The sequence below is a fragment of the Vicia villosa genome, unplaced genomic scaffold (assembly GCF_029867415.1).
Source record: "Vicia villosa cultivar HV-30 ecotype Madison, WI unplaced genomic scaffold, Vvil1.0 ctg.000410F_1_1, whole genome shotgun sequence".
In the NCBI taxonomy this organism is placed as follows: domain Eukaryota; kingdom Viridiplantae; phylum Streptophyta; class Magnoliopsida; order Fabales; family Fabaceae; genus Vicia; species Vicia villosa.
The window spans coordinates 492,460-508,171 of NW_026705187.1; the positions used below are offsets into that span (position 1 = coordinate 492,460).

At 33.5% G+C, this 15,712-nt stretch overlaps 1 long non-coding RNA gene across 2 annotated transcripts; it reads left to right on the forward strand.

The window, feature by feature from the left end:
* Nucleotides 1–12,718: 12,718 nt before the first annotated feature.
* LOC131627891 (uncharacterized) lies at nucleotides 12,719–14,082 on the forward strand. Of its 2 annotated transcripts, XR_009291613.1 has the most exons (5): nucleotides 12,719–12,950; nucleotides 13,068–13,119; nucleotides 13,206–13,272; nucleotides 13,373–13,468; nucleotides 13,753–14,082. It is a non-coding gene; the product is annotated as an uncharacterized LOC131627891 (long non-coding RNA). The 2 variants fall into 2 exon arrangements; XR_009291612.1 differs by having other exon boundaries at nucleotides 12,727–12,950; nucleotides 13,373–14,082.
* The last annotated feature ends 1,630 nt before the right edge of the window (nucleotides 14,083–15,712 follow it).

The window sequence follows — 15,712 nt, forward strand, 5'->3', positions numbered from 1 at the left end:
AGAACGTCTAAGAGTGGCATTAGACGACGAAAATCAACAGGGATATTCAAAAGTGGCATTGAATGAACTCTGGAACACAAACATATTGGGTAGAAACGTCTAAGAGTGGCATTAGACGACACCAACCATCAGAGACATTCAAGAGTGGCATTGAATGAATCTGAAAAAAGGGTCCAAACTCTGAGGAAACATCGGAGACATCCAATAGTTGTTTTGGATGGAACGAGACCAACAAGATTCAACAGTGGCTTTGAATGCAAAAGGAGACCTACAAACCCGAAGATACGGCAGAGACGTTCAACAGTGGCTTTGAACAAAAGGAATCCAATCTCTGGAAAACATCGGGAACAATCCAATAGTAGCTTTAGACAAAAATGGAAGCCAAAGAGATTCAATAGTGGCTTTGAATGCAAAATGGAAACCTGAACCCGGAAATACATCAGAGACGTTCAACAGTAGCTTTGAACAAAATGAAAACCAATTCGGAAAATTGAGTAGTCATCCAAGAGTGGCATTGGATGGAAAGGAAAACAACCTGAGAACATCCACGAGTGGCTTTGGACGAAAGGAAAGTTAACCAAGCTCGAAGATATTGGGGTCATCCAATAGTAGCTTTGGACGAAAAGAAACCAGGGAGATTCAATAGTGGCTTTGAATACACAAAGGAATCTTGTTTGAAAAACCTGAGTAGCCATCCAGGAGTGGCAATGGATGGAAAACAAACTCAATAAACATCCAATAGTGGCATTGGACAAAAAGAATGTTATTCCAGCTCAAAGACATGAACGTCATTCAATAGTAGCTTTGAAGGAGGTGAGAAACATGTTAATGGGGATTGTGACATCCAATAGTGGCTTTGGATAAAAAGTGAGAAACGACATGTCCAAGAGTAGCATTGGACAGAGAAAAAAGTTTACACATCCAAGAGTAGCATTGGACGGAAATAGAAACAGGCAGACGAACATCTACTTTGGTATGTGCCAAGTAAGTTGGACTTAGATCTCAAGGTAAAATGTTGATAACAACAGGACCTCGGAAAATGTAAATGAGCATGAATTTTGTTTCATTGCATGATGTTGAATTTTTCTATGCATGATATATGATCAATGTAATGCAATTGTTTGTGACAACTGAGGGAGACTCTTTTGTGAGGCAAGATTAAAACTCTGATTCCTCAACACGAGAACTCTGCCAACTCTGCTTGGGAAGAAAACACACTTCTATTACACCGGTAACTGTATCAAAACGATGATCCTATGAGAAAGGCTGATAAAACTGCTTGGGGATTGCTGAAGACTATTGCCCCTGATTGACTAATTATTGCAAGCTAACTGATCATGGCTTCAGTTGAAATGTACTGGGGATGAACTGATCATGGCTTCAATTCTTGAAATGCATGTTGGGATGGCTTGCCCCAGTATAAGTCTTGAAAATCTTGACTGAACATCTGAACAACAGGATCTTGAAGTAACGTGCCCCTGATAGGATCACTGATCAAGTTTCTCGACTGTTTGAACTTCCTGAAAGATGAGTGCTTACTTGCAAATAAAATGTTCATTCAAGAATGGTAATTTTAATGCAATGCTCAAAGCATATTTTTGAAATCAAAATCATTTTTGGAAAGATGTTATATATGTAAAGCAAATGGAATCACAGGTCAAAACATAAAGGTTAAGACATTAAAAAGCAAAGATATAGTATCAAAACAAAAGATTGGAAAATCTCATGGGAGTCAGCTTACGCAACCTTGTTGTAGTATGCTTTTAAACAAACCTTGCCTCAATTAGGTCTTTCATAGGTTGTAACGTGGCCAGGTTCACGGTTTCAGAAACAAAGGATATAAGGCTCAAAATTTGATTGTACCCACCCCATCTTCGTGATTATCTCCAGTCCTAAAACTCAGTTAATTCAACTTATGCATTCAGGTTCCAAGAGACTTCTGGAATTGCACCTTTGATAATGATGATAGTTCACAAGCAAAGAGAACTTTTGAGATGGCAGTCACTTCTTCCTTTTGGTAGTCACAAAATTGTGTTGCTTGAGGAATTTATTGACTTCTCTTTTTTCATCTTTTCTTTTTATATATCCCTAACTTCTGCCTGAACTGTTTATTTTTGTACTTACAGTCAGCGGGATGCCTTAATTTTTGCCTAAGTCGTTTTTGGTTTTGACTTAGCAGGCTTTTCTTTGTATACATTTTTTGATACACATTTTTTTTGAAAGATAGTGACTGCCTTGCTTAATGATTAAGATGAACCATCTTTGGCTTTTGATTGACATCTCCAACATTTCTTTGATGTATGCGGAGGAGCGCTTGTGATTGAAACCTTTGTGGAAAGGTGTACTGAATGATTCTCTTAAAATAGAATGCACAGCCAAATTAACTGAGAACTACCCTGCCCCAGGTTTAAAATGCGGGTTTTTCATACAGAAAAAAAACTCCTACTTCGAAGGCTCAGAGGGGTTGACAAGGGATTAACTTCCTTATTTCTCCAGTGTTTGGGAATTGAAACAATGCCTGTACATCATCAGCAAAGTTTTATTCGAAAGCATACAGTTCAACAACTTGGGTATTTCGTTGTCATCATCCTCCCTCCAATCTTTGCATAAAACACAAGTTTGATAGAAAAAGCAAATGGAAGAAAAAGTTTTGTAAAAGAAAGCATGAACATAAACAATGTAGATGAAAATGAATTCAAAATATGCAATGCTCATTTCATTAAAATCACCATTCAGAAACAAACAAAGTCTAAAAGTAAACAGTACAATAAAGGAAAACAAACAGTACAGAAACAAGGCCTAGTGACTAATCAGCAACAAGGATGAGCTATCCTGTCTGAAACACTTGGCTTTAGGAGACCATCTGGCTTTCACTTGTCTTCAGCCACTTTGATCTGGCAAAGGATTAGTGACAACATTAGGACCCATATCCCTGAAAGATAGCATCTTTGATCTAACCAACTCTTGCACTAAGGCCTTCAAAGCATAGCAGCCTTCTAAATCATGGCCAGCACCACCCTGATGAAATTCACAATGAAGATCAGGCCGAAATCCTCTTGAGGGGGATCAGTCCTAGCCATCAACACTTGCATCATCTCGGTAAGCTTAATCATGCCTGATTTCAACTCATCAATTTCCATTCTGACCTCTGCATTGTGTTGCTCTTGGTATTCCATTCTCAATCTGACGTTGGCTCTAGTTCCGTACTTGTGTGGAGGAATCAGCTTGACGGTAGACAGACAAACTCTGAAGATGGAGACAGACAAGGATAAGTTTTCTGGACAACCTGGATGTATGTATGCAAATGATGCGATTGCTGTTTTTGTTTTTTTTATTTGATTTTCGAGGAATTCAAGTTATTAATTTGTAAACATCAAAACAAAAAGGAAATAAATCCTAAATCGGATCAAAGCTTTGATCAAGTTATCATCAAGATCAATCATCCATTTTGGTGGATTAAGGTTTTCACCCTATCGACACCCAAGATCCATTGAGTTTGATGAAACTTATGATGTTTACAAAGAAAGACCTATGAGTTCCTTGGAAATCAAATGAATGCATGGATGCATGGTTTATGCATCGATCACAATCAAGATCACACATGGTCGCATAAACAGAGTTCACAGGTTTGACGTCACGAGCATGGAGTCAAGATTAAGAACCACCCACAAAGGTATGTACTAGGGAATTTTGTACCTGCCGAACGGGTTCTACAAAGGTTCCTAGAGTTTTCAATCTTCTATCGGATACTACCGGCACGCACAATTGCTCATGGGCGCCAATAATATGCCTAAAAAGACCTCGTCTGAGCGTAGTATCGCATGACAACAAGCTCAAATTGGTACTTGATCTTGTTTCTGCACTACATCCTAAAAAGGCTTAGATTGGTTAAAAAGGTTCTAGGCCATTCAGCTTCTACGGACACTCACTATTGAAAGTAATAGCGTTATCACGATGATTCGTAACAACCTCTACTACCTTCCATGAGGCCTCCACTGATTGGGGTTCCACCATATGACGCTCATGGTAAGGATTTCTCCTGACATGCGACTATTGGTCTTACCACCTCCTATCTCAAGTTACTCACCAAAGTTCGGGTTAGAACTTTATCTCATCATAGAGGAACCATCCAGCACCAAAAAGAAAAAAAAGAAGATAAACAAACAAAGCACACAACAATATATACGGATAAAAACACATAGATAAACAAAAATAGGCTTAACACACTTAAAACTGGTTCCCCAGTGAAGTCGCCATTTTTTCTGTAGCGGGGAAAATCTGATATCAAAGCCATAGGATGACTCGAATCAATATTTCAGTGAAAGTCGCCACCGCGCTTTATTGTTTCCAAAGAAAAAGGGAAAAGAACGAAAAAACCCAAAGTTTGTTTTTTTTAAAACAAAAAGAAGAGATCTTAGGTACGGGTGTTGCTTATACAAGGGGAAGGTTTTAAGCACCCCTCATATCTGTGGTACTCCACAGGAACCTTTTTGAAAATCTGTGTCGTGTGTGCTAAAAAAGGGTTTGTTTTATTTTTAAAATAAGCTCGGCAAAGCGTTAAGCTTTGGGCCTACATACCTCCTTGGTGCAATGGAGAAGTCAGAGCTAATGTAGTTCCGCTTAAAGGGAAAACGGTTTTTAAAACAAATAAACACTTTATTGTCGTCGGAGAGAAATACTCAGCCATTGATCTTGAGCATGAGAACGAACAAGTTCTTTGCATCGCAAATGAAAGAAGGGCTCCAACTCGGATAAAATCAACGAGTATGCCACTAGCTCTCTCACGCGGAAAAGATCTCATTTTATCAATCAATTTCAAAATCGTGGGGTATAACCACTCGTTTCGACAATTAACGGTGTCTAAACTTTTGAAGAAAAGCCACTAAGGGCAAAAGATATTTTAAAGAAAAAGTTTTGAAAAGATTGCAAACATAAGAATGTTTTGGAAAAAGGGAGAAGATTTTGAAAATTAAAGAAGGGGAGGAGATGAAGAGGCTATCCTATTGCGTAAAATAAAAGCTAAGGAAAGAAACGGTCTAACCGAAATAAGAAGCCAATACTTGACATTGTGAGTCAAGGTAGATTTCCTTTCCTTTGGAATATCAATACTAAACCAACACATTATCACTTGGGGATCCAGATGAATTTATCATCTTAGCACCATTTTGCATTAAGCACATTGAAAATTCTGACGAAAATCGGGCAGAGTAACGGCTGTTTTCGGGTAAAATCCTTATCTCAATGCCTTGGAATTAACCATCAAGGGCTTTCAAGGAAATACCTGCACATACAAACAAACAACAATCCAATGCCAGACAGACAGAATAACAGCAGAGTAACAATATCATAAGGGTCCAGGGGTGCTAAGTCCATAAGTCCAAATCTCCAAAATGCTAGGGATAGTAACCAATAGTCCAAAGAGAACCTTATGTGTTTTTTAGATTTTGGTTGTTTATTAGTGTTTTAGCATAAAAGTAAAGTATGGTCCAAGTGGACAAAATAAAAATAGCGGAAGCATAAACATATGTCCAAGTGGACAAAGAGAAAATAGCGGAATATAAACGTCCAAATGGACAAAGAGAAAATGACGGAATGTAAATATGATGAAATGATAAAATAAAACGATAAAGCGAGAAATATAAAGAGCGATATAATAAATTGCGGAAATTAAAGTTAGTTGTTAGATGTTAAAGATAACCATCTTGAAACTTGTCAAGTATGTTATCAAAGTTAGTAATGAAGATCGATGGTGAGTGAAGGATGTACTCGGATTTAAGGTCAACGAAAACTTATCAGAAGCTTGATAAAATCATAGCGACTACACGATAAATTTCCATAAGTCATAAATCAGCCGCATACAATTCTCTTCCATATTTGATCTTTTATCGAGTCGGGACAAATGTAGGAGAACTCTCCATGTATCAAGATCATCAATCAAAAGAAATAAGAAGGAGAAGAAGAAATGATCTAGCCTTTATCAGGAATCCATAGAATTCTCAAGATATCAAGACTTTCATCGATCAAGAGAAAATAAGATGAAAAAAGATAAGAATGAAAACAAATTGATCTAGTCTTTATCAAGAATCCATAGAATTCTCAAGATATTAAGACTTTCATCGATCAAAAGGAAATAAGATGAAAAGATAAGAATGAAAACAAATTGATCTAGTCTTCATCAAGAATCCATAGAATTCTCAAGATATTAAGACTTTCATGGATCAAAAGAAAAATAAGATGAAAATAAGAATGAAAACACAAAAGATAATCAACTCACACTATCATTAATATCATTCATCCATTTTGGTGGATTAGGTCATTTCAAACCTATCAACACCCTAGATCCAATGATATTAATGAAGTGTAGGAAGAAGGAAGCCAAAACAAGCACAAAAAAGGCAAAAAACCACGTTCTGCCTGCTGGAAATCGATTTCATGCAGGGGGAAATCGATTTCCATAGTGCAGTTTTCAAAAAAACAAGTTACGTTCAGCAGGAAATCGATTTCAGCCTTAAGGAAATCGATTTCCTCAGTGTAAATTTCAGCAAAAACAGCATTTAAAGGCATGAAACTTGATTTGAACAAATATACAAACACCTTATGATCACACATCAACTTGAGCACGAAATTTTCATCACAAAACCAGCAAATATCATCAATATAGCATCAAAGATGCATTGAACACAAGCAATAAAGATCTACATCATGGATCTAGCAAATTACCACTTCTTGAACAAAGATTTTGGAGTAGCTTCAAGAGCAAGCACAAGGTGTGTAGATCCTTCAAATTTGGAGATGATCAAACAAAGAAAAGAGTGAAATGTAGGAGGCTTAGTTCAAAATTATCAAGATTCAATGTGAATCTCACTAATCTTATGAAAATGAACTTTGGGTGAGGGTTTTGGAAAGGGTGAGAAATGAATTTGCAAGCAATTTTTTGGCTCTCCAAGCTTGAGAAATGAGAGAGTAGTGGGCTCTATTTATAGGATGAGAGCAAGAGTAGTGGTAGTTTGGTCTTTTTGCATTTGGTAATTAGCTTGTGTTTAATTGGTGTTTAAATGGTAAGAAATGGTAAAATGAGGTTTAAGTGGGTTTAATGAAGGAGTTAATTTTGATGAGGTGGAAAATTGGTAAAATGATCAAATAAAAAGGTGCCAAAATGATGTCAAGCTTCCCTCCTTATATTTTTTTGAATTTCGCCTTAAGGAAATCGATTTCCCCAGGAGTGAAATCGATTTCACTCTATTCCAGAAGAGAATTTGGCGCAAAATACACTAGGGAAATCGATTTACCCAGGAGGGAAATCGATTTCATGCTGTCCAGAATGTGATTTTGGTGAAGATTGCTGCAGGGAAATCGATTTACCCAGTAGGGAAATCGATTTCATCAGTCAAAAATGTGAAAAATGCCTTGTTTATTGCATGTCTTGGCTTGGTACCTACAAAACAAAAGCCTACAAAGAAACAAAGCAATGTTTTTGGTATTTGGGTTAGTATAACAAATAAAAAGCTAAAAGTGCTTGATGATTCCCCTCAAAGGAAAAATGATACCTCAAGATTGTGATCTTGATTGATGATTGAAATGCAAATGATGTATGATCTTAGGGTCAAAAATTGGGGTATGACAGTCCCATGAGAGATTCTTCAGTATTTCTAAATGAGTATCTTGTTCTGATTAAATCGTCAACCTTTCCCAGAATTTTGTCCTCGGGATGTGCTGAGATGCTTATGGAGTGTTTCTTTTGGGTGGGTTCTTCAGAAGTCCTTGGAGGCGATATTCTATCTTCTTCTATAATTTCATGAACTTTCGTTCTTTCGTTATCAGAGGTTCTACCTTCAGTACCTGCAATCTCAACTTCTATATCTGCAAGAGATTCACGCTGCTTTGACTTTTGAGGGCCAAGCTTATCATCAAAACTTATATTTATAGATTCTTTCACAATAAGTGTTTCAGTGTTATATATCATGTAGCCTTTTGATTGTTCAGAATATCCTAACATTAAACATTTTTGTGCCTTAGAATCAAACTTGTTCAATTGATCTTTAGTGTTTAGTATAAAACAGGTACAACCAAATGGATGGAAATAAGAAATGTTGGGATTTCTATTCTTCCATAATTCACAAAGAGTCTTGTCCAAAATAGGTCTTATAGAGATTCTATTCTGAATGTAGCACGTTGTGTTAACTTCTTCTTCCCATAAGTGTTTAGCCGTGTTGGTCTTGTTAATCATGGTTCTGGCCATTTCTTATAGAGTTCTGTTCTTGCATTCTACAACTCCGTTTTGTTGAGGAGTTCTAAGGCAAGAGAAATCATGAGAAATTCCGTGTTCATTGAAGAGTTTTTCAAATCGATGATTTTCAAACTCTCCACCATGATCACTTATGACTTTAACAATTCTAAGCACTTTGTCATTCTGAACCTGGTTGCAGAAGTTTGAGAACACAATGCGTGACTCATCCTTGTGTCTTAAGAACTTTACCCATGTCCATATGCTATAGTCATCTATGATCACTAATCCATACTTTTTTCCGCTGATTGAAGCAATTTTTACTCGTCCAAACAAATCTATATGAAGAAGTTCTAATGGTCTAGAGGTAGAAAAAATATTTTGTAGGTTGAACCTAAACTATTGTGTGCAAAGCCATTGTACTTGTTCCCTTGGCCTTAGAAAACCGTTTCTTGGGTAGGTATTTTTGACAGAACCTGTACAATACCAAAATACCAACACATGTCTTAAGATCAACTGGTCGATCTTGCGAGTGACCCTTGGTTTTAGGACTTTGGGAGGACCAACGGTTGTTTACCAATTTCCACAGTAAACACCTTCACCAAATGGATCATCAAGCCAAATATTAAGAAAGAAATAATAACCAATTTTTTAAATAGAAAATAAGAAGCAAAACCAAATCAAACAGTTAAACATCAAATAAATTCAAAACCAAATATCGCCATAAGTCAAGGACTATCATAGGATCATTTCCAAAATTTTATAATACTCAAAATAATTTTTAAACCAATAAAACTCAAAGAAAATGAGATAAAATACTAAAATTTCATATGATAAAATAAAAATATGAACATAGTCATAAAATCATAAATGATTTATAGTATTTTTATGATTTTTTTCATAAATATTGAATTAAAAATGAAGGAGATCTTAATTTTTGAAGTTAAATGGAATTAAAACAAATTTGAGAAATTAAAAGAAATCATAAAATTTATGATGCATTTGATTTGGCTCATTAATTGACGTGGCAACATCTAATGGCCATAAAGAGGATTTTGTGTAGAAAATGAAGGTCCTTCAAAGAGTAACCAAATCAAATGCAAGTTGTATCATTGTGTTTGTCTCTACTGGATGATCTCAACCACATCATCATGAAACATTTATTCAAAGTGTTGCTCACTTGTTTTGGAAAAAACCAACAAAAGAAGATTTAATAGGGATTTGAAAACAGATGCATCAAATGAAGCTAGACATTAAAATGAATAGTGTAATGAGTATCAGTGAATCAAATGTTGTATATTAGACACAAATTTGAGTTGGATTGATGAAGATTTCTACCCGAACGAAGTAAGGGAAAAATCTTCTCAAAATGAAATTCAATCTATTGATTCAGTGAATAATTCTTGCTTCTAAGAGTCTGGGTAGCTTCAGAGAAGTTCAATGAAGCTAACTGAATGGAGAATTTTGTGAATCAAGGGGAGGAATGAAGAAACCAAAAATTCAAGTTTAGAGTTAGTGTTGGATCTGAATAGGGGTAATTAATTGGGTCTCAAAAGTTTGGGAAATGAATAGGGGATGATCCTCTATTTATAACATGACATTTGATGATGAGGAAATCTCTTTTAAAATCTAAGCCATTTCGCTTTTATGAATGATCAACTGATTGAGGGTCAATCCACAAAACCCTAGTTTTAGGAAAGAGCATGAAAGCACTTGGTTCAATCAGGGCCGGTCCTTTGAATTTGGGTGCCCGGGGCGAATCAAAAAAGTGGTGCCCCAAATTTTTTTAATAATAAATACATAAGAATAAAAGAAATAATTAGATAAAATCTTCTATCAGCAGACTCAAGAGAGCCAATTGTTTGATCTACAATATATAAGAAATAGTGATTCTGGAAAGACTCTTCAGCAGACTCAAGATTCAGTTGTGTGGGTTGAGATGAATTTTCATCATAGTGTTGTTTTCTACTAATTTTACGTTTTTGAATAAAAACACTTTCAATCTCCGTTTCATTCCCAATCTTTTCAGCACTAGCCTTAGCATTTACAAATTCAAATTCTCTATATTTTTTCAAATACTTGATCAAACTTTTTACTAGTTTTATAGCCACATCTTTTTTTACAAGCTTTTGCTAATTTCATTAACGGCCGTTAACAATTCAAACTAAATAATCATAGCTACTAAATATTCAAAGTTTCCAATTTCATGAGTTGCTAAAGATTCGAATTCACTCATAATTTTGGGATCGTTATCTTGTTCAGCTAGTTGAAGTAGTGCTTCTCTTACATATGAAGTTTGAGATTTAATTGCATATACACTATTCACATGACTTTCCCAACGTGTTTGTGACAATGGTTTAATAGTTAAACCTTTCACATTGTCTCTGAGAATTTTCCAACGTTTTGTCGAATGAGAAAATACAGTATAAATACGTTGTAACACTAAAAAAAATAGTATAAATACAGTATAAATATGTTAGCAGTTTGAATTAATATGTTGCATATATTACTTATCTCACTTAATTTCCCTAAAAAATATTTAATAAAAGTTTTTCAAAATTTATTAATACAGCTTGAATCCAAAATTGGCATGGTTAGAAGATTTTTAACCTATCAAATAACATTATCAATATTATAAAAAATTATCTATATCATTATTTTAATTTCAGTGTCTCAACTAAACTCTTTAGTCGCTAAAATTATAGATATATAATATTAATTGATTTTATTTTAAGAGAATTAATTAATTTTATTCTATTCTATATTTTATTTACGGGAAATTACATTCTTTTATTACTTTTGACTTTGTAGTGTCCCTATAATTTTAATAGTCAGTATTTTTCAAAAATAAAATTCTAACAAGTATTTTTATATTAAAAAAATTTCTTTTAATATATATAGGGGTAAAAAATTTTTTTTGGTGCCCCTAAAATTATGGGGCCCTGGGCTCCCGCCCCGCGAGCCCGTGCTCAGGGCCACCCCTGGGTTCAATCACCTACAATGCAAAAAAATTTGAAAGAAAGAGATATGTTTTTGTATTTTGGTTAGTATAACATGACAAGGAAGTATACACAAGTTGCACAAATATGCGTGCTTGGTGATTCCTCTAAGATGAAATGAACACAAAGCTAAAAATCAAATTCAAGATTGTGATCTTGATTAGTGATAAGAATGCAAATGATTGGAGAATCTTAGGGTCAAAAATTGAGGTATGACAATGAGTTTGATAATACTAAAATATATAGATATAAAAATATTTAAAATATATTTTTTTAGAAATTATTAGGAGAATAATTACTAGTTGCAATATTTTTTTGAAAGAGTTAGAAAATTATTTAAAGTTATTTAAAATTATCAGGAGTACAATAAACTTCATATTGTATATCTTATAAAATACATATTAAATATATTTATTTGACATAATATAATATTTACTTAGATAGAAAATGAAATTGAGGTATACGAACTTAATTGTTATAAGTTGGCAAACATATTTGGATTGGATTAATAGTGATTAAGTTTCAATCAAATTTATCTTTTTTTAGTTATAATTTATCATGAAAAAGTTATTTGAATTTTTTTCCAATATTCTAAAAGATTTTTGAATAAGTATGAAAAATTAAATCCAGGCGTGTACTAATTAAAATTTCACAAATTGGTGAAATATTACTTGATTAATAATGACAAGGTTTCAATCAAAGCATAAAAAAAGCATATGTACAACAATTCTCTAACTGAAAACTACTACGTACTACTGTTTGGGGTGAATTTAAAAGTAGGAAGAATTGTTTAGGAGAGAGATTTGAAAATGCTACTTTTGGTCAAGATAAATAAAAGTATATAGTAACACGTTTTTCTATTTTTAAATAAGTAAATTAAAATGCATTATGTGATTAAATAAAATATATTAGTGTTTGGCCTGACATAATTAAAATAATGATTGTCTTCAAATTTGTTGGCTATGCTCTATTTTTTATTCATGGTGATTCTGCAAATTTTGTAGAAATTCAAATGTTTATTGTGTTTTTTATTCATGATAAATCTGCAAATTTTGTTCATGTTCAAATGTTTACGTTGGCTATGCTGGGTTTGTTTTCTTTGAACTAGTTCTTGCATTAGGAAACACGTTTATCATTTATGCTAAAGGAAAGGAATCCAAACTTTAAAACATAATGTTGAAGGAAACTAAAGGAAAGGAATCCAAAGTGCATAAAGGATAGGAATTCAAAGTTTGAAACATAAGTAGTTTGATGTTGCCATATACCAACCATACTACAAACATAAACATGAGTAGCTGGAAAGCAAATAATTAGTACTACTCCACAACCTTCACGTCTCATTATTCCCTTGAATAAAAAAATCAAACACAAAATGTAACATATAGTATTTACTTGACTAAGTTAATTTCTTATCAATATTTAAAGGGCTATTTATGTCATTTTCATAAAACCAAGCGCGGTAATCAGTAAGGCTTAAGTTAGTATAAATAGGGAGAGAGACTTGTTATTCCTGCATCCTATCATTTATTTGAGTTTACAAACCTTTGCTCTCTTTTGAGTCATCTCTCTATTTGTATACATGATGTTTTTCATTTTCACTTTGATACTTGCCTGAGCAGCCACTAGCTTGTACTCTAGTTATATTAGCATAGATGAAAGTCATTGAAGAGAAGTTTATTATTATTTCACTGAGCATGATTCTTTCAAACCCACAAGAAAGTGTTGAAGTATGTAATATCGTATCATTTGAGTTTACAAATCTACTCTGCTTGAACTCTTTGCTCTCTTGTTATGTTACAATAGATGCATAGCAAGGAAAATAATTTTTTTTTATTATTTTGTAGAGGCCGAAGATCAACCAGCATCCAAACTGGTTAAATGGAGGGTTAATTTATGGTAAATGCATTCTTATCACATTATTTACTGTATATTATTAAATAAATTTTCTGGTTTTTGGCTAATATGCTTCATGTGTTTTGAAGGCCCCGCATGTTCTTCGGTTGGGAAGGGAGCATTTGCTGAGCATGGTCCTTACCAGCTGGAATAGAGGTAACCATTTTCTATTTTACTTCATTCTTTTTTACTCATTCTGCATTTTATTTTTGAAAACCTCTTTTTATGCTGATTTTCCATTTTCTACGAATTTCAGAAGCGAACATGCTATACTTGGATTCTCCGGCTAGTGTTGGTTTCTCTTATTCGACCAACACCTCTGATCATCTCTTTGCGAATGATGAACTTGCAGGTAGTTTTTCTTACTTCTTTTCCCTCAAGGAACCATTGCTCAGACAATCTGAAGCTAACTTCTTTACTTTAGTTTGGAATTCTATTTATGAAATAACCTTTCTATTTAAAAATGTAAGTTCAATTGTAAAATAGAATTCCATTTAAAATGAAATAATCTTTAGTTTTATCATCTGTATTTCAGATAAGTTCTTTAACTTTCATTTTACTATCTATATTATTCCGTCAAACTAATTATTTTTATTGTTGGTGGGTGGACATCCTCAAATTTGATAATGTCAAAAGAGCGAGTCATTCTGCTGCGTTCTCTCAACCAGCAAGGGCATTGAAGATGATAAAGACCTTTTTAGAACGCAAATCACTATAAAATTAACTTTCTTAATTTAACATCTGTAAATTTGTGTTTTTATGACTTTCTTATTTGAATACAATCATATAAAAATTTTGTTCATTTTTTAGTTCGGTTGATAACATTAGCGCAACAATTCAAGGGCATTGAAGATAGAAGACAAATCACTATAAAATTAACTTTTTCTTAATTTAACATGTGTAAATTTGTGTTTTTATGACTTTCTTATTAGAATACAATCATATAAAAATTGTGTTCATTTTTTAGTTCGGTTGATAACATTAGCGCTACAATTCAAAGAAAAAAAAATTAATTTAACAGTTATAAAAGTAGTATTGAATAAATGATTCATCATACAATAATTAAAAAAAAAGAATATGAGTGGTAGTTTGATAATTCGATAATTTGATGTCAGTAACAGTTACTCAGAGCAAAGGGAGATTAATCACCAGTTTTAATAGTTGTTTGAAGATTACTATAAAAAATAGGAGTAATAATAAGACAACAATTTAGAAGTTGGGAATAATGAACGTGAAAGTAGAGTAGTTTCTATTATTGTACACACCAATTCAACGAGGAAGGTATCATTTCATACTATTTGAGGGCGTAATAGAACTTTCAACACGTGAAAGATTAAATTAGTACTATGATATAGTTTGGTTCGTGAAACCTCTTTAATGCTACCCTACCACTACAATAACCTATGAATGCCACTATTTTAGAAAATTCAAAACTCTTGTGAAAAATTTAAAAATACATCTTTCGCATCATCTAAATGGGCTTTGGCTAATATGCATAAGGATTTACTTATGCACCATGCATAAATCTACATAAGCCATTGGATCATGTTTTTAATTTAGTATTGAGTATTGAGTATTTAATATTTAGTATTGTGTATTGAGTATTTAGTATTGTGTATTGTGTATTTAGTATTTAGTATTGTCTCTCATGTTTTTTTTGAGAGACATTTATTTTTTTGGGTTATTACCATTTTACCCCCCTGCCATATAGGTCATTTCTGGTTTACCCCCCTGTAAAATTTTTTTTTTTGAAAAACAACCTTGCCATTTTAAAATACTAACTTTTTAGCCCCTAAAGTCAAAATCCGCAGGAAAATCTAAAAAAAAATCAAAGCTCTTAGAAATTTGGTTTCAACATGTTTTCAACCTTTTCTCTCAATATATATCTAATCATGTTTATTAAAACCAGGCAACTTCATCAACTTCTACTCATCTCCATTTAAGGGAAGCAAGCAAATTTATCCCTCAATTTTGATAAATTCATGCAATGATTCTAGTTAAAATCTATTAAGCTATATTCATTAGAAACACATTACATTATATCCATTAGAAACTACTTAAGTTACAGTAGATTACATTATTTGTTAAAATCATTTTGTATTAGGGTTGTAGGGTGACTATTAGGGTTTCTCACTGATTCGAGAAATTTTGGATTTCAAAAATCATATTCTTTCCTATTAAAATTTGGATTTTAAAATCTCATCCAACCAAAGATTTTAACTTTGGATGGCATCCACGCATTCCACATGACTTTTAAAGCTTCCTTAAGCTCAGGCTGACCCTCCTCCACACCACCCTCCATAACTAGCTTCTTGTAATACTCTCTCACCACAAATCCATCCACATCTCCACCTATCCACACGAACTTGTCCGCACCAAATCTTTTTTTCCAATAAGCAATTGTATTAATAAATAGCACTAGGGGTGCAACCCTCACAATACAAAACAACCTTATAATTCGATAAAACAATCCAGAGGTACCTTGTACCAATCATAAAAACTAGAAGAAGAAGAAGAAGTATTACTACAATCCAGCCATCTCCAAGACAAGAATAATACATTAGAACAAACCACATCAAAGGAATAAACAACATTA